At 43.9% G+C, this 24,825-nt stretch overlaps 1 long non-coding RNA gene and 1 other non-coding gene across 3 annotated transcripts in view; one reads left to right on the forward strand and one right to left on the reverse strand.

The window, feature by feature from the left end:
* The window catches only part of LOC132342176 (uncharacterized), a 54,174-nt gene that overhangs the window by 7,745 nt on the left and 21,604 nt on the right, over positions 1-24,825 (forward strand). The gene's annotated exons all lie outside the window — the stretch shown is intronic.
* Positions 18,260-18,332, reverse strand: TRNAC-GCA (transfer RNA cysteine (anticodon GCA)). The gene has a single exon. It is a non-coding gene; the product is annotated as a tRNA-Cys (tRNA).

Here is a 24,825-nt window from a genome sequence, read left to right on the forward strand (position 1 = left end):
TAAGACAATCCTCTTAATTTATTGGGTTGGTAGCTTTAATTTCTTTTAGATGATGATAAATGTTATTCCCTCTCCCATATTCTGAAGAGGGGACTGAAAATAGAATGGAAATAAAATGACTTAATGATGCGATATAGTAACTGATGGTATCTCCTATGGTAGGTTAATTTAGTAAATGGTGAGCTTACCTCTTGTATTTTCTATGAATAATGACTAGTATTTAACATCGGGACAATGAGACTGTAAGAAAAAATCAAAAAGGATTACTTGGAAGGAGTTTTAAGAAATATCTAATCCAACCTTCAAAACCGATTTCTCTTTGCAGTATTCCAGAATAATGACTGTTTAGGCTCCACTTGAATACTGTTAGAATGAGCTGTGATATTCATTGATAAATTTATTCATTAAATATTTATTGAGCATTAACTATATGGGGGACAGGAAGAAAACTAGATATTGGCACCCACCTTCTTTAGAACTTAATTCACCTGGGAAGGCAGATATTCACTAAATGGTAACACAGTAATTGATACATTATTTGATAGACATTATGAAGATTAAATATAGGATGCTATGAAAGTAGTCAGGGAAAACTGACCCAAGGAAATTGCATTTCATCTAAGACCCAGAAGATGAATAGGTGCTGAGACGAAGAAGAGCCAGCAGAGGACGCCATGTGTGGGATTGACACTATATGTGGGACTGTGGTTTGAGATAGTTATTCTGGCTGCTGTGTGAAAAGTGGACTGGATCAGGGCAAAGATAGGAACAAATAGACCCACAGTCAGGGTAAAAGATGCTGGTGACTTAGGCCAAGATGCTAAATGTGGGGCTGGAGACAAACAGATTGTCCTGAAAAATTATTGGGAATATGCTCAGTAGGACAGAGTGATTGTCTGTATATGGAGGTGCATGCATGCTTAGTCGCTAAGTCATGTCTGACTTTGTGACCCCATGGACTGTAGCCCACCAGGCTCCTCTGTCCATGGGATTTCCCAGGCAAGAAAACTGGAGTGGGTTGCTATTTCCTTTTCCATGGTATATGGGAGTATGTGAAAGCAAAGAGTGAAGGATGATCTTGGCATATCTGAGTCGGGCAAATGGAAAGACAGTTATCCCGTCTACTGATATTGAGAGCATTAGCAGGAGAAGAGATTAGGGACAAGAGATTTGGTGCAAATAATTCTGGGCATGTTAAGTTAGAGGTGCCATCAATGGAAATGTCCAGCAGGCAGTTTAGTAACTGAGTCTGGGACTTGACTTTCATGACTGTGGCACCCTGTAAGCACCTTGCAGCAAGGCCAGCACACAGCAGCCCCCCACGACTGGCTGGGGGTTCAGGACACGGTTCCAATCTCTGGAGAAACAAAGTCCTAGACTGATAAACCAGGCCAGCAGCCAAAACTATAACTGGAACATAAGACCTAGATCTAGACAGGAATTAAATGGGGAGTGTGGGGACCCAGGACATAGGAATGCAGGCGGGTTCAAGTATTAGTGTTCCTACTCAATATTTATGATTTGGGTCATTGAGGTAATAAAAGCAGTAGCCAGGAGACTTTTTTTTAAAAATGTGGACCATTTTTAAAGTCTTTATTGAATTTATTACAACATTGCTTCTATTCTGTGCTTTGGTTTATGACCCCAAGGAATGTAGAATCCCAACTCCCTGACAAGGGATCAAACCCACATTCCCTACACTGGGAAGCAGACTACTAGACCACTAATTGTCAAACTGCTGGTCCCAACTTCTGGACCGCTAGGGAAGTCCCCAGGAGACTCTTTTGACCTCTGATGCCAACCAGCATTGTGATAAGAGGCAATATGCTCTCTGCTGCTGCTGCTAAGTTGCTTCAGTCGTGTCCGACTCTGTGCGACCCCATAGCCAGCAGCCCACCAGGCTCCACCGTCCCTGGGATTCTCCAGGCAAGAACACTAGAGTGGGTTGCCATTTCCTTCTCCAACGCACGAAAGTGAAAAATGAAAGTGAAGTCTCTCAGTCATGTCCGACTCTTTACAACCCCATGGACTGCAGCCTACCAGGCTCCCCCATCCCTGGGATTTTCCAGGCAAGAGTACTGCAGTGGGTTGCCATTGCCTTCTCCAATATGCTCTCTAACTCATCAGTAATAAGCTTCACAAAATGTTTAAACCCCATTTGGTCACCATAGAGAAGCGTGGACCATACCAGGCAGGTGCAACATTTGACTGAAATTCTCATATATTGGTGCCTCTGTCTGGAGACATGAGAACGGTGAGATAGGACTGAATTCTGTCTTGTTTATCATCTGCTCAAATTCAGCTGTTTATGTCTTGATACATCTTCGGATAACCTTATCTCCTTCCTCTGGGTTCTTGATATAGCAAAATCCAAGTCAACAGCTCATCAGAAAGGAACCTTGGTATATTGGTCCATGTCTTCCAGTTGCATATGACAGAGCTCCACCTAAAACAAGTTTAAGCATTTGACTGGAGTCAGGAATAGACCCATTGACACAAGCCAGGCACATGAGGGAAGTCCATGGCCACTGTTGGAGAAAAGCAGGCAGAGACTAGCAGCCCGATGCTACTTGCCAGAAGAAACAGGGAACCAGCATCTCAGCATCCCAGAAATGCAGTTCCTTTTGTGCTTTGGAAGGCCCCATAGGCCAGTTGTGATTGTCCTCTGCACACGGTTCTCCATGAAGGATGCAAAGAGTGATATCCCTCTTAGAGAAGCCGGCACTAAAGTCAAGTTCTTCTATGTGTCGTGTCTCCCTCTTCCTTTCTGCCGCTTGTCTTCTTTCACATCTTACCAGAGCTATTTCTGTCTATGGGGAGTTAGCAGGAAGATCACATATTGCACAGAGAGCGGGGTGTTAAATTTATGCAAAGGCAAGGAGTGTGTTATGGCAAAAATTATTTATTGCATGGCGTCTCCCTTGAGGGTTAGTCTCTTGTGAGAGTTTTAAGGACAGCAGCTCTATATTTGTCGCATGGCAGAGCCACACTCCTGCCTGCCTCCTGCTGTCGGTGCCAAAAGCATTTATGTAAAGTCGTGATGCAAAGCTGCCACCTTTAGGAGGCACAAAATGGCCCAACACAGAGCGCCTTGCCTTGTAGCCATTTGTGTTCTGAGAGGGGTGAGTCTGCTGCCAGTGAGAAGGAGGAAGGAGCAGAAAGTGCTGGATGTCCTGGAATTGGGCCATATCATGGCAAGACAGCTTGTTTAGCTAGCAGGACCATTTATGTAGCTCAGGGCATTTTAGAGACGCCATGCTGTGGTTCAGCGTCAAGAATCCATCAGATCTAAAGCTGGATCCTGTTTCTGCCATTTACTAGCTATGGATCTCAGGAGGAGTTAGCTGGCATCTCTGAGCCTTCATCTTCTTGCCTATAAAATAGGGACATTAATAGGCATTTGCATTGTGTTGTGTGGAGTAAGTGAAATAAAATGTATGTTCAATGGTAAGTGCTACCAGTTTTCTCCTTTAAAAAAATTAAAAAAAATTTTTTTTGTTTAGTTTTTGCTTTTTATTTTTTGGCATGTGGGATCTTAGTCCCCCTAACCAGGGATCAAAACCACACCCCCTGCATTGGAAGGAAGTCTTAACCACTGGACCACCAGGGGATTCCTTCTCTTTTCTTTTTATGAAATTAAGTGTCAGTTCAGTATTTTTCTGAGAGGCTTTATTCCCTGAATCTCACAGGTGGTGTTCTCTAGTATAAAAATGACAAATGCTTGCAAAGCCTAGCACAGCTTCCTTATTTTCTTTTAGCAGACACTGCTTATTGATTATGCCTCGCTTTGCTGAGAACCCCTCAGGGTCCTTCTGAACATAACCCTCAAGGGTCATTTATTAAAAAATAAAAAAAGTCAGAGTTAACATAGAAAGTAAAATATTTTTTCCATCTGTGATCCAGAGCTTGTCCATAAATGACTTTGTTGATTATTGCACCCAGTATGCACAGATGGTTTGTAATGTACATTAAATGTGCAAATGGACCTCCAGGTGCGTGGAGGACATGGTGCTTCTGAGAGATGTGCCAACATATTCTTATTCTTGCTTCAAATGTTGAATCATAGAATTTCTATGTCACCTTTGGACATTTGTGCCCCACAGCATATGTTCTTGAGACTAGAGAGGTGTCAGCACTTCCTCAGCTTCTCATACATATCTAGAGAGTAGAGATAACAGGGAGGCAACATGTACATCAGAGGTTAAGAGCAGAGCTTCAGAGTCGGACAGTCCCTGCCACATACCAGCTATGTAAATTTGGTTAAGTGAGTCAAACTTTCCAAGCTTCGATTTCCCCATCTGTATTTTTGTAAATGAGTATCAGTAATACCTGTCCCCAAGGCTTTGTGAGGATTAAAAGAGATAATGCTGGTAAAGAGTGGAGCTGAGGTTCAGGTTTATATTCACCGGTCATTATCATCATCATTATTAATATTAACTGAAATATATTCAGGAGAGCCCAAGATGTTCAAAACCATGTCATAAAAGAACAGAAAAAGAATGGGAAATTGAAGAAGCTGGGGAAGACCAGGAACAGATGGTCTATATACTGCACAATGGAATACTATTCACCAATCAACAATCTACACATCTGTGCTACAACAGAGATGACCCTCACTGTGATATTTGACTTTTAATAAGAAATATGTGTTTGGTCATCATCTCCTGGCACAGAGCTACTAAAACCATTGGAATTTCCTGTGATAAGAACAGTAAAGATATCTTCTGTTGTGTTATTATGGTGACTTGTGGAAAGCCCTTAGGTAACCTAAGTAGTTGGGGGTGGGGGGATAGGGAGGTGGAGCTGGCTAATTAGAAGGTTAGAACTTCTTGATTAGAGGGTTGGAACTTTCAGTCACCCTTCATACCCACCCTCACCCAACCTTGGGGAAGGGAGACAGATGGAGACTGAATCAATCACCAATGGCCAATGATTTCATCAACCACATCTATGTAATAAAGCTTCCCTGAAATCCCAAATGACTGGGTTCAGAGAGCTTCAGGGTTGGTGAACACACAGAGATGTGGGGAGAATGTCACACCTGGAGAAGGCATGGGAGTTCCATGCCCTTTCCCTGTACTTTGCCCTGTGCATCTCTTCCATCTGACTGTTCTTGAGTTACATCCTTTTGTAATAAACCAGTAATCTAGTAAGTAGAATGTTTCTCTGAATTCTGTTGAGTTGCTTTAGCAAATTAATTGAACACAATGAGAGGATCTAGATGGGTACATCTGATTTATAGCCAGATTTGTCAGAGACACAAGTAATAAACGGGATTTGCTAGTGGGGACTGAAGTTGGACGAAGAGGTGTCAGTCTGGAATTAAATGAACCCTTAACCTGTGGAATCTGGTGCTATCTTCTGGTAGGTAGTGTCAGAATTGAGTTGAGTCATATCATGGTATCATGAGAATTGCTTGCTGGGGTGGGGACCTAGTCCCCACTCCCAACATTGGAATTGATACCAGAACCTAGTCAGTTCAGTTCAGTTCAGTTCAGTCCTTCAGTCGTGTCCGACTCTTTGCGACCCCATGAATCGCAACACGCCAGGCCTCCCTGTCTATCACCAACTCCCAGAGTTCACTCAGACTCACGTCCATTGAGTCAGTGATGCCATCCAGCCATCTCATCCTCTGTCGTCCCCTTCTCCTCCTGCCCCCAATCCCTCCTAGCATCAGAGTCTTTTCCAATGAGTCAACTCTTCGCATGAGGTGGCCAAAGTACTGGAGTTTCAGCTTTATCCTCAAATTTTCTAAAAGGTCAGGTTTGACCGTATAGTTGATTGTATTATAGTTTTCAAATATTGGCTACCCTATCCATGTAAGTATCACATCTCTCAGCTTCTTTAATAATTGACTGGGCCATATGACTTACTTTGACCAATTAAACATGAAAGTGATGATTGCCATGATTAAGCTTTAAGAATCTGCATTAAAATTTCTCATTGGCCCCAACCAACATGGAGAATGCTCCTTCAGCCTGTGCCCTGAAACAAGGCAGGTTAATGAGCAGAGACTGAGCCCACCTGGAGCTGACAGGTACATGAGCAAGAAAACAACACTTGCTGTTGTGAACCATTGAAATCTAGATGTCATTTATTACTGTAGCATAAATTAACAAGGTCGAGGCATTTTCTTTTTAGTCTTATGGGGTATAGTTTCATGCCACTGGGTAGAAGATGTAACATTTCCTTTCAATAATCTTCTGTCAGTAAAATCTGTCTAAAAGTAGGGAGGACTGAGACTTCCTTGGCTGTCCACTGGTTAAGACTTCACCTTCCAATGCAGGGGTGCAGGTTCTATCCCTGGTCAGGGAACTAAGATCTCATATGCCTCTGGCCAAAAAACCCAAACATGAAAAACAGAAGCAATATTGTAGAAAATTCAATAAAGACTAAAAATGGTCCACATTAAAAAAAAATCTTAAAAAATAAAAGTGAGAAGACTGCCTTGATTCTTAACAATGGAAAAACTCAAACAAAGTTGAATAATTACTTGTTTCCAGTATTATACAGAATTGTAGCAAAGAGACTTCTGAAGATCAAAAGTTCTTGGTATTTGGGGAGAAATTTGCTCTGGAATCAAGCAGAAGTCTCTATGTCAGACTTAGAAAGTTTAATACACTGATATTTGCCATGCCTCTACAAAATGATATTGTATATATAATGTTTTCCAAACTTATTTCACCAGAACACCCTCCTCACTCCTACCTTTCACCGTTCCCAAAAGAACATCTTATGGGACAAATGGGTTTTTGTTGTTGTTGTTTGTTTGTTGGCCACACCTCACAGCGTTTGAGATCTTAGTTCCCCGACCAGGGATGGAACATGCACCCTCTGCAGTAGGAGCTCAGAGTCTGGACCACGGCACCACCAGGGAAGCCCCAAGACAAATGCTTTCGAAACACACTTTAGGAAATGCCGGGTTGACAACTTCGTGATTGTCATTGTTTTATCCCAGATAGAGTTTGAGGTTTGTTACAACACTGAGGGTCGCATGAATTAGTCATACTTTGAGCCTTCAAGGAGAATACCAAAGACTTGCTGGCGGCATGGGTGCTATTAATAGTTAAAACGAAGAGCTGATGCAGATTCAATCAGTTTGCATCCGACTCCACTGCTTATTGGTTATGTGCCTTGAGTAGGTTAGCTATCCCTTTTTTCTCAGAACTTAATGTTCCAAGAATTTATATCTTATCCACTCTGGAAAATTCACAGTTATATTTTTAAACATTGCCTTTCCCTCATTCTCTCTCTATTCTACTTAAATGATAGATTCTCTCATTCTGTGCAGTGGGTCTCACGCTTCCTTCAGAGGCTTTGTCTCTGGATTCCCTGTGATGCATTCTTCAGAATCATCTCTTCAGCTGTATCTAAACTGATACTTCATTTGTTCATTGGATTTTTAATTTTGGGGAACCCAGTTTTTAATGTCTTGATCTTTATCATTAATGCTTTTATCTTTCCAAGCAATTTGGCCTTTTCTAATAATATTATCTTTTTTTTTTTTTGTAATTACTAGTCTGCTTATCTGTTGGATGCTTTTAAAAATTCTGATTTTGCCGTTTCTGTGGACTGTTCTTTTCTCTCAAACTCTTGAGAGTTGCTCCCCTTGATGATTGTGATTGTTAAAACTGCTTTGTGGTGAGTCACTTCCCCATGTATTTTATACATGTTTATTGTTAAGTCAGGCCTCCCAGGAGGCTCAGTGGTAAAGAATCTGCCTGCAGTGCAGCAGATGTGGGTTCGATCCCTGGGTTGGGAAGATCCCCTGGAGTAGGAAATGACAACCCACTCCAATATTCTTGCCTGGGAAATCCCATGGACAGAAGAACTTGGGAGACTACAGACTGTGGGGTCACAAAGAATTGGACACGACAGCAACTAGACAACGATTGTTAATTCATCTTTACCAAAGATTAATTTTCCACGTGATAGGAAGTTCATGTATTTTGGGAATGAATCAGTGTTTCTAAGCCTTTGTTTTCGCCTCTATGAAGGGGGGTTCAGGTTTACCAGAACCAGGAATCATCTTTTATATTCATATTTTTCATTCAGATTTCTGAACTCTGTATCACAACGTTCAGTTTCCAAACCCATCTGTAATGAAAGTTTAGGGGTTTTGTTTTTCACTACGTTTTTGGTTTTTTTTTAACCTTCAAAAGAGCTCTGGGTGGAGAAATGCATCTTTGTAAATTCCCAGGGTTGGTGGTTCAAGTTTTTCTAATTCTATTTTCACTAAGAATTAGTTTTTTATGGTTCCAGGTTTATGAAGTCACAGTTCCAACTTTCCACCTGTCACAGACTCCAGACCTTATCTCCTGTGCTGTATGAGACTGAAACCCATGCCCATAAACAGGTGCACAGTTTTCTAAGGTCTAACATTATTCCCTACCCACAGTATGAGATGTTGTGCTTATCACTCTGGCTTTCAATTCTTTCTTTGTTTTTGGCACTTGGTAATTTTCTTGGCTTAAATACAAAATAAGCTACATGCATATATCTTGCTTTTTAATCTATTATATCTTTCCCATCATTTCCACTTGTAAGTTGTATATATGTAGTAGGAAGGCTTCTGGGTTACTGCACACTGTCAAGTACCTAGTCTTAGGACAATGTATATACACATATCTGTCTCATCCTCTATAAATCTAATGTAACAGCATCTACTTCATTGGTCAATATGAAGATACAATACTTAATGAAAGTAATGCCCTCAACATAGTGTCGGCCATATAGTGAATTCTCAATAAATGTAGGGCATTATTATTGTTATTACAGAAACAAGACATATACATTTCAAAAAATAATTATAAATATGTCACAGAACCTTAGAAAGGGATAATCATTTATATGTCCCTTCAGCAAACATTTCCGAGCCCTTTACAGACACAGTCGGCTTCTGGGAAAAGTCATTAATAGAGCTTTAAATTGCCCATCTGCCCTAGGCAACCATTGGATCGAGGGTTTCAAGTGAGAGGGAGACAAAGCAAGTCCATTTCATGACCTCTCAACAGTACCCTCGTGGGCATAAAGCTCTTCTAAAGAAAGTGACTGTGGTGTTTGGCCTTATCTCATGACCTGACTGTGTGGGGAGAGAGGCACTTGAGAGTCGGCGTTCTGCTAGGTCATCCTACCCACCACACGGGGACTTGACAGGTCACCTTTGCAAGCAGGATGCGCATGGTATAATGGCTGTGATAATAAGCTAACTACCCTTCTTTGAGTCCTTCCCATGGGCCAGGCTGTGTTCCAAGCCCTTTCCATACATTTCCCGTTCGATCTTTATAAGGAGTTAAGTGCCGTTACGATGATGCCTGTCTAAAGCTGAGGAAGGTAATTGCAGGGTTGCAGCCCTGTACCTGGCTGAAACATGAAGGAGCTGGCTCACCCTGCTTAGGAGCATCATAATGGCTGATACTGGGGGTGGGCAGTAAAAAGAAGCAGGAGCAAGTGGTGTAGTGGGGCGATAACTGACTCCAACATGGTGTCAGTGTTAGTCCAGAAAGCACAGCAGAGCAAAAGAAAAGGTGAATTAACTTAGACGGAGTGCTTGCTGGAAATAATACAGTTTGCATACATGCTGTCTGCTTAAAACGCATTTTCTAATTTAACTCCCTAGATTCTATGAGGCAGAGATGTCTATCCCATTTTGTTGCTGTGGTTCAGTTGCTGAATCATGTCTAACTCTTTGTGACCCCATGATCTGCAGCATGCCAGGCTCTTCTGTCCTCCACTCTCTCCCTGAATTTGCTCAAAATCATGTCCATTGAATCAGTGATGCCATCTAACTACCTCATCCTCTGCTACCCGCTTCTTCCTTTGCCTTCAGTCTTTCCCAGCATCATGGTCTTCTCCAATGAGTCAGATCTTTGTCTCAGGTTACCTACGTATTAGAGCTTCAGCATTAGTCTCTCCAATGAATATTCAGGATTGATTTTCTTTAGGATTGTTTGGTTTGATCTCCTTGCTGTCCGAGGGACTCTCAAGAGTCTTCTCTAGCACCACAATTTGAAAGCATCAATTCTTCAGCACTCAGCTTCTTTATGGTTCAACTCTCACATCTGTACATAACTTCTGGAAAAACTATCCGGCTCTTTGTCAGCTAAGTGATGTCTCTGCTTTTTAATATGCCATCTAGGTTATACATGGATAATTGATTTCTCAGGCAGGTGACTTGCCCCTGACTACCATCTACTAAGTAGTACTTGGGTGTCCTGACTCAAGCCTACAAAACATATCCCCCTCTCCAAGCCCGCAACCTCTGAGACTCTGAAGAGGTGGGACATGCATTTGTATCTATTTCAATGCCCAAGAGGAGTATGTGTGATATACCAACTGTCTGCCAGAAAAAAGAGAGACTTGAGGGATTTGGGGCTTAGGGATTATGTTAGGAAAAAATATAGAAATATAAAGAAGGAATATAAATATAATAATATGGTAGTAAAGAAGCAAAGGTAAACCGACGAGGACTGATGTTTGCCATGATAGGTCCTGGAGTCATGAAGGCAAGAAGGCTTTCATTTCCATTGAGAAGAAAATCCAAACCCTCATCTGGGGTATTGGGAGCTGAGTTTCCCAGAATTCTCTTTGTTCTGAGGTTCTGGTTTAGAGTTGGCCAAGAGAGAAAGTCATCCTACTCTCAGAAGGATGTCACGGTCACATATGGCAACGAACAGGCACAGAGAAAGCCAGCGGCTCCCACCCACCCACACGCTCCTTGGCGGCCAGCTCATCATCTCAGCTGCTGACCACCACCCAGGCACTGGCTGTGCCTCCGTGATAGCAGTTATACCCATGCAACTGCCCCCTGGAGACAACAGCTCCCAAAGACCACTCCTGAGCACCCACACCATTTCGGGAGGCCAACGTGCTTGTGGTTGTGGGTTTCCTGCAAGCTCTGACACCCCCACCTTGTCTGTGCTTCAGCAATGTATCTATGATCCTTCAACTCCCTCCCTCTAGATACCCACTTCCCCGCACCTCCTACATGCTTGGAAAGTCTAACTCCTATAATAAATCTCTTATTTTTGTGCTACTTGCAGGGGTTCTATATCCCCAACTGAAACCTGGAAGGTACACCTGGCCCACAAGGGCTCAGCCTGCCTCTCCAGCCTCTCTCTGAGCCATCTTCCTCATGCTCCTTCTAATCCACTCTCTCTAGAATATGCCGTGTTCTTCACCAGCTTAAAGTTTTTCCTGTTGATGTCTTTTTTGAGCATTCCTTAGGTTTTACCCATTGAGAACAAGAAGATAACAGGATTTGGCAAAAGAAGGAATATTCCCTTTCACCCTTCTGATCTCAGCCCAAATGCTGCATCCTCCTGAGACCCTTCTTAACCACCTCGGTTAGGAAAGTGTCTCAGGTTTCCTCTCACAGCACTCCATCTCTTGCATGTCCCTTACGTCCGTCTGTGCATTCTTCAGCTGATGTGTGTGCTTTTACACTGTTTCCCTGCACCAGAATGTGAGATGTGCGTTCAGTTCAGTCACTCAGTCGTATCCGACTCTTTGCGACCCCATGAATCGCAACACGCCAGGCCTCCCTGTCCATCACCAACTCCTGGAGTTCACTCAGACTCACGTCCTTCGAGTCAGTGATGCCATCCAGCCATCTCATCCTCTGTCGTCCCCTTCTCCTCCTGCCCCCAATCCCTCCCAGCATCAGAGTCTTTTCCAGTGAGTCAACTCTTCGCATGAGGTGGCCAAAGTACTGGAGTTTCAGCTTTAGCATCATTCCCTCCAAAGAAATCCCAGGGCTGATCTCCTTCAGAATGGACTGGTTGGATCTCCTTGCAGTCCAAGGGACTCTCAAGAGTCTTCTCCAACACCACAGCTCAAAAGCATCAATTCTTCGGCGCTCAGCCTTCTTAACAGTCCAACTCTCACATCCATACATGACCACAGGAAAAACCATAGTCTTGACTAGACAGACCTTTGTTGGCAAAGTAATGTCTCTGCTTTTGAATATGCTATCTAGGTTGGTCATAGTGTAGGCATATGCTATTCACTCTCGTATGTGTGACCAGCACAGTGTCTGACACACAGTAGGGTTCTCAAAAATGTTTGTTGTACACATAAATGAATTAGCAGACCTGGCCCACTGTGCTAGCTTCTAGTATCACATCACATTGTGTTGGTCATGAGGATGATGTTGGTACTGAGGGTGGGACAGGAGGGCAGAACTGGGTCAGATTGTTCTTCACTTTTCTACCTGTGGTTTTCATAACATGAGTTCTCAAAACAGAAAAAAAAAAGGGGGGGAAGGGGGATGGTTTGCTGAGAAAAGTAAAGGATTTAGGAGCAAAAGAGCTGGATGACAGAGGCAAGATGGATTTGAAGGACCTGGTAATGTTTGGCAGGGAAAAGAGAGGATCCAGGCAACCTGGATACTGTGGGAGGAAATGCAAAAAGGATGAGAATTCCCAGGGATCCTGTAGAAAAGGGAATTGGTGAAAGACAAACATCTACCAGGGGACATATATTTTTTCTTAATTTTGCTCCGGGTCGTGCTATGTAAATTTTCTCCATTCCATAATTGTCAGTGAATCCACATTGCTCACTAATGCTTTGGTGTCAGTGGATCCTTTAGGGGAATTGAACAGCTGTTGAAGTCTGCAGCCAGGTGGGTAATGAGATAAATGCAGAGACAGTACATGGCCGGTGGCCTTGAAGGCTGAGCTTCACCCTCAGACTTATGGTTGACACTCCATAATCCTATGTATTGAGGAGAAGGTTGGAGAAATCTCACAGTGACACACACAGAGGCTTCTACTCTTAAAATATACCAAAGAAACCAAATTAATGAATGTTATCCAATGCTTTTCCAGTCTTAGCATCCTAGTGAGTCTGAATCTCGGAGGTGGAAGAAGCTTGAGAACTGAAAGTCATCAGATCCCAAGAGTAGGAGTAAGAACCAAAGACTCTCTTTACTTAACGATGTTGTTAGAGCCTAGAACTTCTCGGTGGTCCTCCTCAGACTGATGTTTCCTGGAGAGTATAAATGCAAACTAGAAATAATGTGTATTCTTATAAGCCAGCTGCCATGTGAAAAGCTTGGTCTGGATTCCTGACTGATGAAAGACCATCTGGTGAGGAGATGCCTGGCAGAGCTGAAGCGAGGCTCACAGCTAATAGCCAGCACCAAGGGTCCAGACATGTGCGTGAGGCCATCTTGGATGCTCCAGCCCGACAAGCTGCCCAGCTGACACCATGTGCAACAGAGTTGAACCATCTCTGCTAAGCCTGGCCTGAACTCCTGACCTACAGTGTGGGCAAAAACATGACTGGTGTTTTAAGTTACTGGAACAAACAAACGAAAAATGACATTGATACTACAGCACATACTGCAAGGTCAAACATGCTTTTTCCCCAGCATCTTTTGTTGTTCATGAGTTCCTTCATGTTGACTTGTTTGACTGTCTTTTACCTCTTGCTCTGGGAGAGGAGGCCTGGAAATTTACTGGAAATCGAGTATTCTGTTCAGTCAGGACCCAGTTAATCAACCATTTATAGATTCCTTCTGATAATGAGTTTGGGAAAATTGAAACAACAGAAGACCAACTCGAGAGAGTTGACCTAGATTATAGAACCAGCTGCTGGCCAGGGTCTCTCCCCTTTTCTCTAGAGGATAATTAGCACTCAAAGTTGTGAAGAGCTCTTCATACAAGGATGCTAGGCAAGAACATTCCTCAAGACACCACGAAAAAGGCAGTCTCCAAGGAAGTCCAATTAAAAATGTGTTTGGTTATAAAAGCAGCCAAGTTTTAGTCATTCGGATGCCTGTCAGCACCTGTGGACTCTGTCTTCACACCATATTCTTCATCAGAAAGATTTCCCTGGACATTAAGGACTTTGAGTTAAGGTGACCTTCAGGTGCAAATATGTTAAGATAAATGGTTTATAGTGAGGACATCTGAGGCATCAATAATAAGGCTGAAGGAATCATATGAATGTGCTGTTAATATAGTGAGAGGAAAATTCAAGGAAATCTGTTTGTCATAGAATGAAGAAGCTTGCTTGCACTGGAAGGAATTTGGGGTGCTGCTGACTCTGGGGTGCCCAGGTCAGCTCAGGTGTGCTTCCTTGGAGCGCAGCATTGAGAAAGCACCAACTAGACTTGGTGGAAAGGAGTACTTTGATAGGATGACAATGCCTATCTTTGAAACAAGATGACAAATGTAGGAACCCACTCTATTCATCTACCATATTTTATCTTGTACCAACTCTTTACAATTAGGCAATGCCTCATGGAAAAGCTCAGCATCCCACATGCTGAATGTCCTGTGGGAAATTAGTGGAAGGGCCAGGATTTGCCTCCTTGATTAGTTTGTACTAGTTTTTCCCACTCATATTTGGCATGGGGTTCAGATTTGTAACCCTATATTTGCCTGTTACACTGAGATCGACGTCCTTTGCTTTGATTTATGGCACATTTTAGGGATTTTGGCTCAGAATTTCCCCTCAAGTCCTGGAACTCAAGAAAGATGGATTGTTGTTGTTCAGTTGCTAAGTCATGTCTGACTCTTTGCAACCCAGCATGGACTGCAGCATGCCAGGCTTCCCTGTCCTTCACTATCCTTCGGAGTTTGCTCAAACTCATGTCCATTGAGTAAATGATGCTATCCAACCATCTCATATTCTGTTGCCCCCTTCTCCTCCTGTCCTCAATCTTTCCCAGCATCAGGGTCTTTTCCAGTGAGTTGGCTCTTTGCATCAGGTGGCCAGAGTATCAGAACTTCAGCCTCAGCATCAATCCTTCCAGTGAATATTCAAGGTTGATTTCCTTTAGGGTTGACTGGTTTGATCTCCTTGCTGTCCAAGGGACTCAGAAGTTTTTTCCAGATTGCCCTATGTCCAACCTTAATTAGCATCTTGCTTGGCCAGAACCTCACTAGGTTTTTGAAAAGGAACCAATACAGTATACTAATGCATATATATGGAATTTAGAAAGATGGTAACAATAACCCTGTGTATGAGACAGCAAAAGAGACACTGATGTATAGAACAGTCTTATGGACTCTGTGGGAGAGGGAGAGGGTGGGAAGATTTGGGAGAATGGCATTGAAACATGTAAAATATCATGTATGAAACGAGATGCCAGTCCAGGTTCGATGCACGATACTGGATGATTGGGGCTAGTGCACTGGGACGACCCAGAGGGATGGTATGGGGAGGGAGGAGGGAGGAGGGTTCAGGATGGGGAACACATGTATACCTGTGGCGGATTCATTTTGATATTTGGCAAAACTAATACAATTATGTAAAGTTTAAAAATAAAATAAAATTTTAAAAAAAAGGAAAAAAATAAATAAAATGATCCAAACCATGAAAAAAAAAAAAGAAAAGGAAATTTGGGCAAGTCTCTGTTTGAAGCTGTTTCACATATTATCTTTAGATTTAGTAGTTTTGGAAACATCCTTTATGCTCTGAGTGCAGGTCTGGATTTTGGGGCTCCTGTGTCTAGATGTATTTGATATGTCACGTGTGATGGTTTCCAAGACTCAAAAATACTGTGGGTTGCACGGCTTCAGTCCAAGTGCTCAGTTTCCCCTCCCCTGAGAGATGGGCTCGGCTACTGTCCATCCCCATGTGGAAGGACCAGACGAGAGCATGAAGACACTGAAGCAGCATCTGATCTCTCAGGGACTCCAGCCAGCGTCTGGAGAAGAACATGTTCTTGCCGCTTTTCCAGTCTGACTCTAAAACGACCAAGCAGATCCAGTTGACGTTCTACCTCTGGGCTATTGACTCACTCTCAACCTGTGGGAACCTGGTTCTCATTATAGATGGAAATACCCTGACTGAGGTCACCTCCAGCTGCTGACCTGACAGCGTCTTAGGAGAAGAGCACCTCTCCTTTCACTCCATGCCTTCCACTTGCCTGCCTGGTCTCTGACAGTCATTAAAGCTCTTATAACTACTGTCCTTCACAAACACACATACATGCATGCAACTGCACACACATGTGCACTCATCTGGTGTGTCTGTGTATATTGGGTATTGCTAACGAGAACAGTAAAGCTAGAGACTCCCTAGAATAAAGTACCCCAGTCAGTCTCTAGCTCATTACTCTGATTTATTCTGAGTGTTTGCCACTGGGGTTTGTGAGCATTGTGACAGGGAGCATTAGGACAGTGCCTGGCAGATGGTGAGTGAGCAGTGCCTGTCAGCTGGCATCAACCAGATAAAGACAGCAGAGCTCCTGGGGGTGGGGATGGAACCACAAGCCTCCTTCCTTCCTTCCTTGCCACACATCTGAGGCACCTTATTAGCTTAAACATCCCAACTGAATCAAAACAGCTCAGTTAAGAAAAGAAGAAGCTGAGACCCAGGAGCTCTGTTATTTGGCCCAAGTCACACACCTGCAATAAAGCCAGAACTAGGTCCAGGTTGTCTGAACTCCATCTGGGTCCTCATCCCGCATGTCTACCAACTTCACTTCTCCTAAAGACTGAAGTGTAGTTAATGCAGACTAAGGTTCATCTACCATTAACTGTTCTGGAATTAACAGTTAATAATTATGCTCATAGATGTGATATTAATGTGGAGTTACTAACTGTATTAGCAATTGAGATAAGAGTCATGAATTAAATATTTATGGTGGTTCAAATGATCATAGTAACAGGATGGAGACTGAGATCAGCCAGAAAGTCTGCTTTTCTCAAAGCATTTCTTCTTATCAGATAGAGAGAAGAGAGGGTTTTGTGGTCACAGAAGTTTGGAAAATATACTAACTCCCTCCTGGAAATTCACCACACTCAGGAGCATATTAAAAGGCTCTGAGAAATGCTGCAGGAGAGGAATCTGTTTGTTTCTATGATTTTATTTGCCCACCAAACTGTCTTGAGAGATATTACCTGTTAAAACTCATTGAAAGTGTTTGTGAAACAAACCGTAGTAAATGGAGCTATGAGCCCGACTAGGTACATAAGCACAGGCCATCTGGGCTTTCCGGGTCCCCTGCAGCTGTGAGCTTTAACCTGCAGAGTTTACTTTATCCTAAATAGAACATAGCAGGGCTTCCCTCACAGTCCAGTGGTTAAGAATCTGCCTTGCAATGCAAGGGATACCAGTCCGATCCCTGGTCCGGGACGATTCCATACCCCTGAAGCAACTAAGCCTGTGCACCACACCTACCGACCCAGCACTCTAGAGCCCATGAACCACAGCTGCTGAGCACACGCGCTGCGACTGCTGAAGCCCACGCACCCTGAGCCTGTGCTCCGCAACAAGAGGAGCCACTGCAGTGAGAAGCCCCGCACGCTGAGTGAAGAGTAGACCCTGCTCGCTGCAACTAAGGAAAGCCCGCATGCAGTGGTGAAGCCCCACCACAGCCAAAAAATTAATATTACTTTATTAATATTTAAAGAATTAAAGAGAACATTGCAGAGAAAGAGGTGGGCTCTGTATAGCCTGGGGTCTTTGCCTGTTTCCTCTGCTTCAGCCAGAGAGGTTCAGCTTTTCTGTGGTTTGGATATTGATACTGTGCATAAAATAGCCATCTGCTTATTCAGCAGATAATGCCCAGCATGTGCCAGCCACGTCTGATGCACTTGGGATAAATCACTGACCAGAAACAATGGAGATTCTGACTTCACAGAACTTGGCAGAGAAAGAGGAGACAATAGATAATAAATGTGATAAGCAAGAAAATTACAGAGTATGTTCAAGGATGATCAGTACTATGGGGGAAAAAAGAAAAAATAGAGTAAGGGGGACTGGATGTGCAGGGGGCTGCAGGGGTGTCATTTGAAGTAGGGATCAAGGCCAGCCTCACTAAGAAGGTGATACTTGGACAGAGAATTGGAAGAGATAAGAGAGTAAGCCCTGCACACATCTGAAGAAAGAGCATCCAGAGAGAACAGCCAATGCAAAGGCCCTGAGGCCAAATGGAGAGCTGAGGAGAGAGTGCCAGAGATGTAATAGAGAAGCCAGAAAGGGCTGTGATCAGGGATGGGTGTGCTTATGCTCTGATGGGCACTCAAGGGCACAGAAAGAAATAAACATGTAGAAGAGACCAGGTTGGACTATTCATTGTAACTTGTGATGTACCCATCAGAATCTGATCAATAAAACAGAAATGACTTGCTTATATTTCAGAGAGAGAATTTAATGTGTGACATTAATTAAATAAGTAAAGTAGCACAGTCACATCTGACTCTTTGCAACCCCATGGATTGTAGCCTACCAGGCTCCTCAGCCCATGGAATTTTCCAGGCAAGAGTACTGGAGTGGGTTGCCATTTCCTTCTCCAGGGGACCTTCCCAACCCAGGGATTGAACCTGGGTCTCCTGCATTGCAGGCAGATGCTTTACCGTCTGAGCCACCGGGGAAGCCCTCTTCATTAATTACACAATTGATAGGAAAATTGGGGGAAACAGGGCCAATGATCAGTAATACCAGCAGACACACCCAGCCCTCTGCTGGAGGGACGGAGGAAGCAGTGGAATGGTGCATGGGGGCTGGGCTCACATGCCAGAACCTGAAGCCCGAAAGAGCTAGATGGACAGAGGAGATGCAGTCTTGGCCAGAGACACTGCTTGAAGCTCCCTCCTTCATTCTGCCTTTCATTCTCCTGTTAAGACTCTGCCTGGAAAATACCACCTGCAGAGATGAGCCCTTCTCCAAATAGCTACCCTAGGAATGGCTTGTGGTGTCACAAACTACCCCACAGTTCTGTGACTTAAGACACAACCATTTTTTTAAACTTTTAATTTTGTATTTGGGTGTGGCACTAGTGGTAAAGAACCCACCTGCCAACGAGGGAGCCATAAGAGATGCAGATTCAATCCCTGGGTTGGGAAGATCCCCTGGAGAAGCGCATGGCAACCCACTCCAGTACTTCTGCCTGGAGAATCCCATGGACAGAGGAGCCAGGCAGGCTACAGGCATGGATTTGTGAAGAGTAGCACATGGCTGAAGCAACTTAGCATGCACATAGCCAATTAACAATGTTGTGATAGTTTCGGGAGGACAGAAAGGGACTTGGCCATACATATACATGTATCCATTCTCCCCCAAACTCTTCTCCCACTCAAGCTGCCACAGAAAATTGAGCAGAGTCCCCTGTGCTATATAATCGGTCCTTGTTGGTGATCCATTTAAAATAAAGCAGTGTGTATAAGACACAACCATTTCATTTGCTCAGTTTACTATACTTTGGGCAGAGCTCACCCAGGACTGTCTGTTGCTGCTCCAGCAGACCTTTCGAGGACAACTTAGAGCTGGCGGGTCCACTTCTGAGATGGCTCTTTCATGTGGCTGGACATTGGCTGGGAGCTCAACTCACACTGTCTGCAAACTGAACCACATAGCTTCCTGCCTTTGCTCTCCAGACTAAATAGTAATCTTTGTGGTCTGTGGTCCTCCTCCACCTAGATGTCTGGCAGGTGGAAATAATAATGGAGGCTCTTAAATTTGGATGTTGAAGAGATTGGGTGGGGCTTAGGGCCAGCTGTCTAGTCTTTCAGAATCCTGGTCTGCCCATCCATAACAGCAAACCAGCCATGAACAAACCTCCCTTACAAACTGATTCTGAGACTGAACGAGATCAGGACCAGCACTGAGCAAATGACTGCTCTCTTGGTCTGTCTCCCCAGCTAGCAATACCAACCAGAATAAACAGAGGACAACCAGGTTCTTCTCAAAGAAAGCTTCCTTGCTTTAAACTCTTGAATAATGAAGAGAAGAAACAAGAGACCAGGTTGGCAGGAAAGGATGGATGCAAGAAGAAAGGAATCAGCCTGTCCGTTTTAGTTCCATGGACTGAGTTAAACTGGCCTATCAATTTCAGTGTCCCCCAAGTTAATCTGTAATGGAAAGAACACTGGCTTTGTGCTGGAAGGACCAGAAGTCAAGCCTCAGCTCTGTACTAGAATGAGAATAAGTCGGGTGACCCTTAGGCAAGGCACTGTATGACCTTGACTTTCCACACTTAGACCTGTGGATATTTCTTCCTCCCTCTTAGGTTTCTGTGCAAATTGAACTAGGTAATTATATATTTTCAAGCGCTCTGCAAAGCCAGATAAAAATGGAATGGATTAATTATAATTTCTATAACTATCACCGTTGCCATTTTAGACTCTGATTTCAATCCCTTCTTCCTTTGTCTTCTGGGATGCTCCCTACTTTGCCCAGAAAACTCATTCATTAGACGTGTGGGAGGATAATTCCCACACGAGAAAAAGATACACGGCTTCCAGATCAGATAAGTGGAAATGTTTAAATTTTTCATCTATTCCCTTGTCTGCTTTTGGTCAATAGCTTATTCTGACAACTTCATTACCTCCTAATTACTCCAGGTTCCTTTGCTCATTTTCTGTGTGTGATAAAAACCCTCCCAAGAAAGGGATTTGACACTAGAAGTCACTTGACTCCTGACGGACAACCAGACTGCCCCTGCTCCCTTGAATGTGGTTTTCTTTCTCTTTGTTGGAAATATTTGCAAAAGCCCTTCTAGTGCCTTGCGTGATGGTCCTCTTCTGCACACTTTACCTGCCACTGGAAGATGTGAGCGATAAGACACATTGTCTTCTTTCTCTCGTCAGAGCTGATTTATCCTCTGCCTATAAATCTTTGAGCAGCCCTTCAAGAAGCTGTATCAGATGTGCCTTAATCTTTGTATTACTCATTTCTTAAAGGAATTTTAATCTATTGGGCTTTAATTATACGTCCCTCAGAAAGTGCCAGCCTTTTCTTAGCAAGGCACTTTATTCTTGGGATTTGATAATCACTCTCACTTTCTCATTGGAGAAGGCAATGGCACCCCACTCCAGTACTCTGGCCTGGAAAATCCCATGGACAGAGGAGCCTGGTAGGCTACAGTCCATGGGGTCGCTGAGTCAGACATGACTGAGCGACTTCACTTTCACTTTTCACTTTCATGCATTGGAGAAGGAAACGGCAACCCACTCCAGTGTCCTTGCCTGGAGAATCCCAGGGACAGAGGAGCCTATTGGGCTGCCGTCTATGGGGTCGCACAGAGTCAGACACGACTGAAGTGACTTAGCAGCAGCAGCAGCTCACTTTCTCATGAGGCTATACTTAGAAAATTGGAGGAGGAAGGGGGCTTTGAGGTCACCCAGCCTCCTGTGATGCCCAAAGCTGGCAGCTTGTATTAATCCCAGGGCTTTTTATTAAAAGTACAGATTCCCAGACAACTCTCATCCGAGTGGAGCTCTATCAAGTGTATGCTTAAGGTGCTACACAGGTGATTCTAGTGAACAGGCAGCTGAAGGAACCATGAGTCTAGTCCATGGATTTCAAATCAGAGATGACTTCAGGGTGGAAGGAAAGAGCAAAGAGTTTGGAATTTGGGGGATGGGATGCGGGGTCAAGTTTTATAGCCTATTCATACCAGTGGAGCATCCTAGGGCAAGTTCCTGATTCTCTGTGGCCTGAATTTCCTAACGTGTAAAGTGGATATCATGGTGCTACTTGTTGTTTTTGTTTAGTCAGTAAGTCATGCCCAACTCTTTTATGACCCCATAGACTGCAGCCCACCAGACTCCTCTGTCCATGGGATTTCCCAGGCAAGAATACTGGAGTGGGGTACCATTTCCTTCTCCAGGGGATCTTCCCAACCCAAGGATAAAACCCACATCTCCTGCATTGTCAGGCAGGTTCTTTACCACTGAGCCACCTGGGAAGCCCTTCATGGTGCTATAGTTCTGATGCTTAAAATAGAAAAACATGTAGAGGTGTCTAGCGTAGTGTTGATCCCTTCCCAGTGGGAATTTGATCCCTTCCTCTTCTCCCGTGTGCTGTGTGCTTAGTCACTCAGTCGTGTCCGACTCTTTGCAACCCTATGGACTATACCCAGTAGGCTCCTCTGTCCATGGGATTCTCCAGGCAAAAATACTGTAGTGGGTTGCCATGCCCTCCTCCAAGGATTCTTCCCAACCCAGGAATTGAACCCAGGTCTCTTGCATTGCAGGTGGATTCTTTATGTCTGAGCCATCAGGGTCTCTGTTATTTCCAATTTTGCACAGTCTAACTAAAATTGTGTTTTTATGATTACCAATGTTTCCTTGGTGATCATTTATGTAGCCCCTAATTTAATCCTCACAACATCACTATGAGGACAGTACTATTATTATCTCCAATTTACATATAAGAAAAAGTATATATAGTTAAGTTATGCAAAACTCCACAACTCAAGTGGTGGTGTTGGAATCTGAATACAGAGCACCTGGCTCCAAAGCCCATACCCTCAAAGGTCCCATCTGGCCCATGAAGCTTCTACTGACTTCCTTCCCTACTTGGCTGGACCGGGACTAGGGAGTGGCAAGCAGGGCGCTGAAGAGACTCCATTTAAGAAGGCTCTCACTCTCACTGAACGATCTGCCCTTGCAAAGCCCCAAGAGTAAGGGTCTCCTTAAATTTTGCTCCCTAAGGTTCTATCCGTATTCTCTTTGGTCAGACCCTAGTGGGAGGGCCTTCCAACCAGAGAAGAATAAATAACTGAAAAGTGAAGAAAAGGGCATTGCTGGCCTCTTCTGCTATCTTCCCATCCAAAGGGACATGGCAGTGGGGCATTTATTCCCTGACATGCAGAAGGGCCTGAGAAGGCTGAAGGAAGAACAGGTCCCCATGAGTTACAAGGAACATCTGAGCTCTGGCCTCCACTCCCACCCCCTATAACACACACACACACACACACACACACACACTTTGGACCAAGTTCGAGCACTTTGGTTAGCTTGAAGCTAATGACCCTTCCCCAGATGATTCTCAAAGCTGGCTAGAGAATGGAAGGGAAACTGAGGCAGGATGGCCTTTAGCTGGGAGCCAATGGATTTGCCACAGGGAGAGCAGAACTATGAGTGGGGTCGGGAGGGCAGGACAGTCTTGACTTTAGATTTCCTCCCTCAGCATGATCCAGGGCATCACTTTGAATCTTTCTAATAACCTTGTCAGAATGCCATTCATAGTATTTTACAGGTGGTAAAAACTGAGGGTTAAGAGGGAAGGTCTGTTCAGAACTAGAAGACAAGAGGTAGAAAATGAGTATTAAGTAATGAGTATTAAGTACTATAACTTAAAAATGTTCACAACCTAAAAGTTGAGAGTTATGTTTTATTCAGTGGGAATTTTTAGGACATCAAGCCCAGGAGACGGCATCTCAAGTGCCCCGCCGAGAGAACTGCTCCCCAGGAGGTGAGAGAAGGAGCCAGGTTATATACAAGTGTTGCAACAAAGGGCAGGTAGTCTGAACTTCAAAAGATGATTGTTAATTACAGAAAGCCAGATATCTCCAGTTAAGGAATTTAGCACTTAACTAATTATGGGGATATGCAAGAGTCTGGGCTCACTGAAATCATTCCTTTGATATGCACCTCAGCTCTTGGGGGCCAGGATGCTGTGTTTTCACATCCTGAGTTCCCTCGGGGCTCACCAGCTCACCGTCTGTGGTGGCTGTAATTGCTGGCAACTAGGACACCTTTGTTTATTGATATGGCAGGAAATATTCCATTTCTCAATACCTACCCCAAGCCATATTACTTGTGCTATTTAATGTTATTTAAATAGTTTAATAGGGAGGGAGGAGGGTTCAGGATGGGGAACACCTGTATACCTGTGGCGGATTCATTTTGATATTTGGCAAAACTAATACAATTATGTAAAGTTTAAAAATAAAATAAAATTTAAAAAAAAGAAAAAAAAATAGTTTAAAGTTATCACAGGCAGGCATGTGATACTGACTGTTGTGAATACAGAGAGGGCATGTGGGTTTGATGAGTGATGTCATCTGGGTTTGATTCGTGATGTCTGCCATGGCCTTGGAGGGAAGCGTGAGCATGCATGCCATCCCTACACCACAGTCTTTCCAGGAAACTAACCCCACACCATGGATCAGGAGGAAGTAGATCCAGAACGTGGGACACCACGTCTTCTGAAAGCAAACTCCACACCTCTGTCACCATCTCACATCCCACATTGTTTTCATGAGTGCTTACTGTGAACTTCTTCCCGGGCATTTCTGTAGCTGCAGTGCCTATAGCAACAAAGATGCACTTACTCTGAATTCATTGGCTACACTGACACCCGAATTGACACATTTACCTGAACTGACTGCATAGTGAAGATGACAGGAATTTTGCCCCTTTACACAGATGGAGGACCAAGGCAGAATGTCAGAGCTAGTCAGCAGAGAAACTGGGACTCAGATCTGGAACTGTGATCTCCCCATGGTATTCTCAGCACTAAAGCCTGTGGAGGGAGGAGGGGTAAGAGGGAGGAAGCAGTGACAGTTGTTCTGGGAGGAGGCCGTGAAGAGAAGAAATTGCCGCAGTTCTGTTTGTTCACACCTCCCTCTAAATCAGGGCTGTGTGTCTCAGCACAGAAACAATGAAATAAACTGCCTCTGGCAGCCCCAGGGTTGGGTATCAGTGTGAGGAGGCCGGCTTGCTGCGATGCTTGGTGTTCTGCTTCAGGGGCAGGGTAAGAGGAACAGGCAAAGAGCCTCTGAATTGGAAAGAGAGGCCAGCCTGAGACATGGACTCAGGGGCTAAACTAGCCTTTTCAAAGAAGCTGATTCCTTTTCAGCCTATTCTCCAAACTCCTCCATCCTCCCTCCTGCTTTCTGATCTTTGACCCTAAATAACCATTTAACTCCACAAGGAGAGAAACTCAAGATGCCAGCATCCCTGAGAGGCTGGGAATTATCAGCCAACTTCATACTAAAGTGTAAATGACTGATAGAAAGAACTCACATCTGAACTCTTCAAATACTATTTGGAGAACAGTCTGTGCAGAGCACTGTGCTTGTACCTGTCATGGATAAGTTCTACATCCCTAGGAGATTTTCAAACATAGGGAGCAGGC

This window comes from Bos taurus, chromosome 14 (assembly GCF_002263795.3).
Source record: "Bos taurus isolate L1 Dominette 01449 registration number 42190680 breed Hereford chromosome 14, ARS-UCD2.0, whole genome shotgun sequence".
Taxonomy (NCBI): Eukaryota; Metazoa; Chordata; class Mammalia; order Artiodactyla; family Bovidae; genus Bos; species Bos taurus.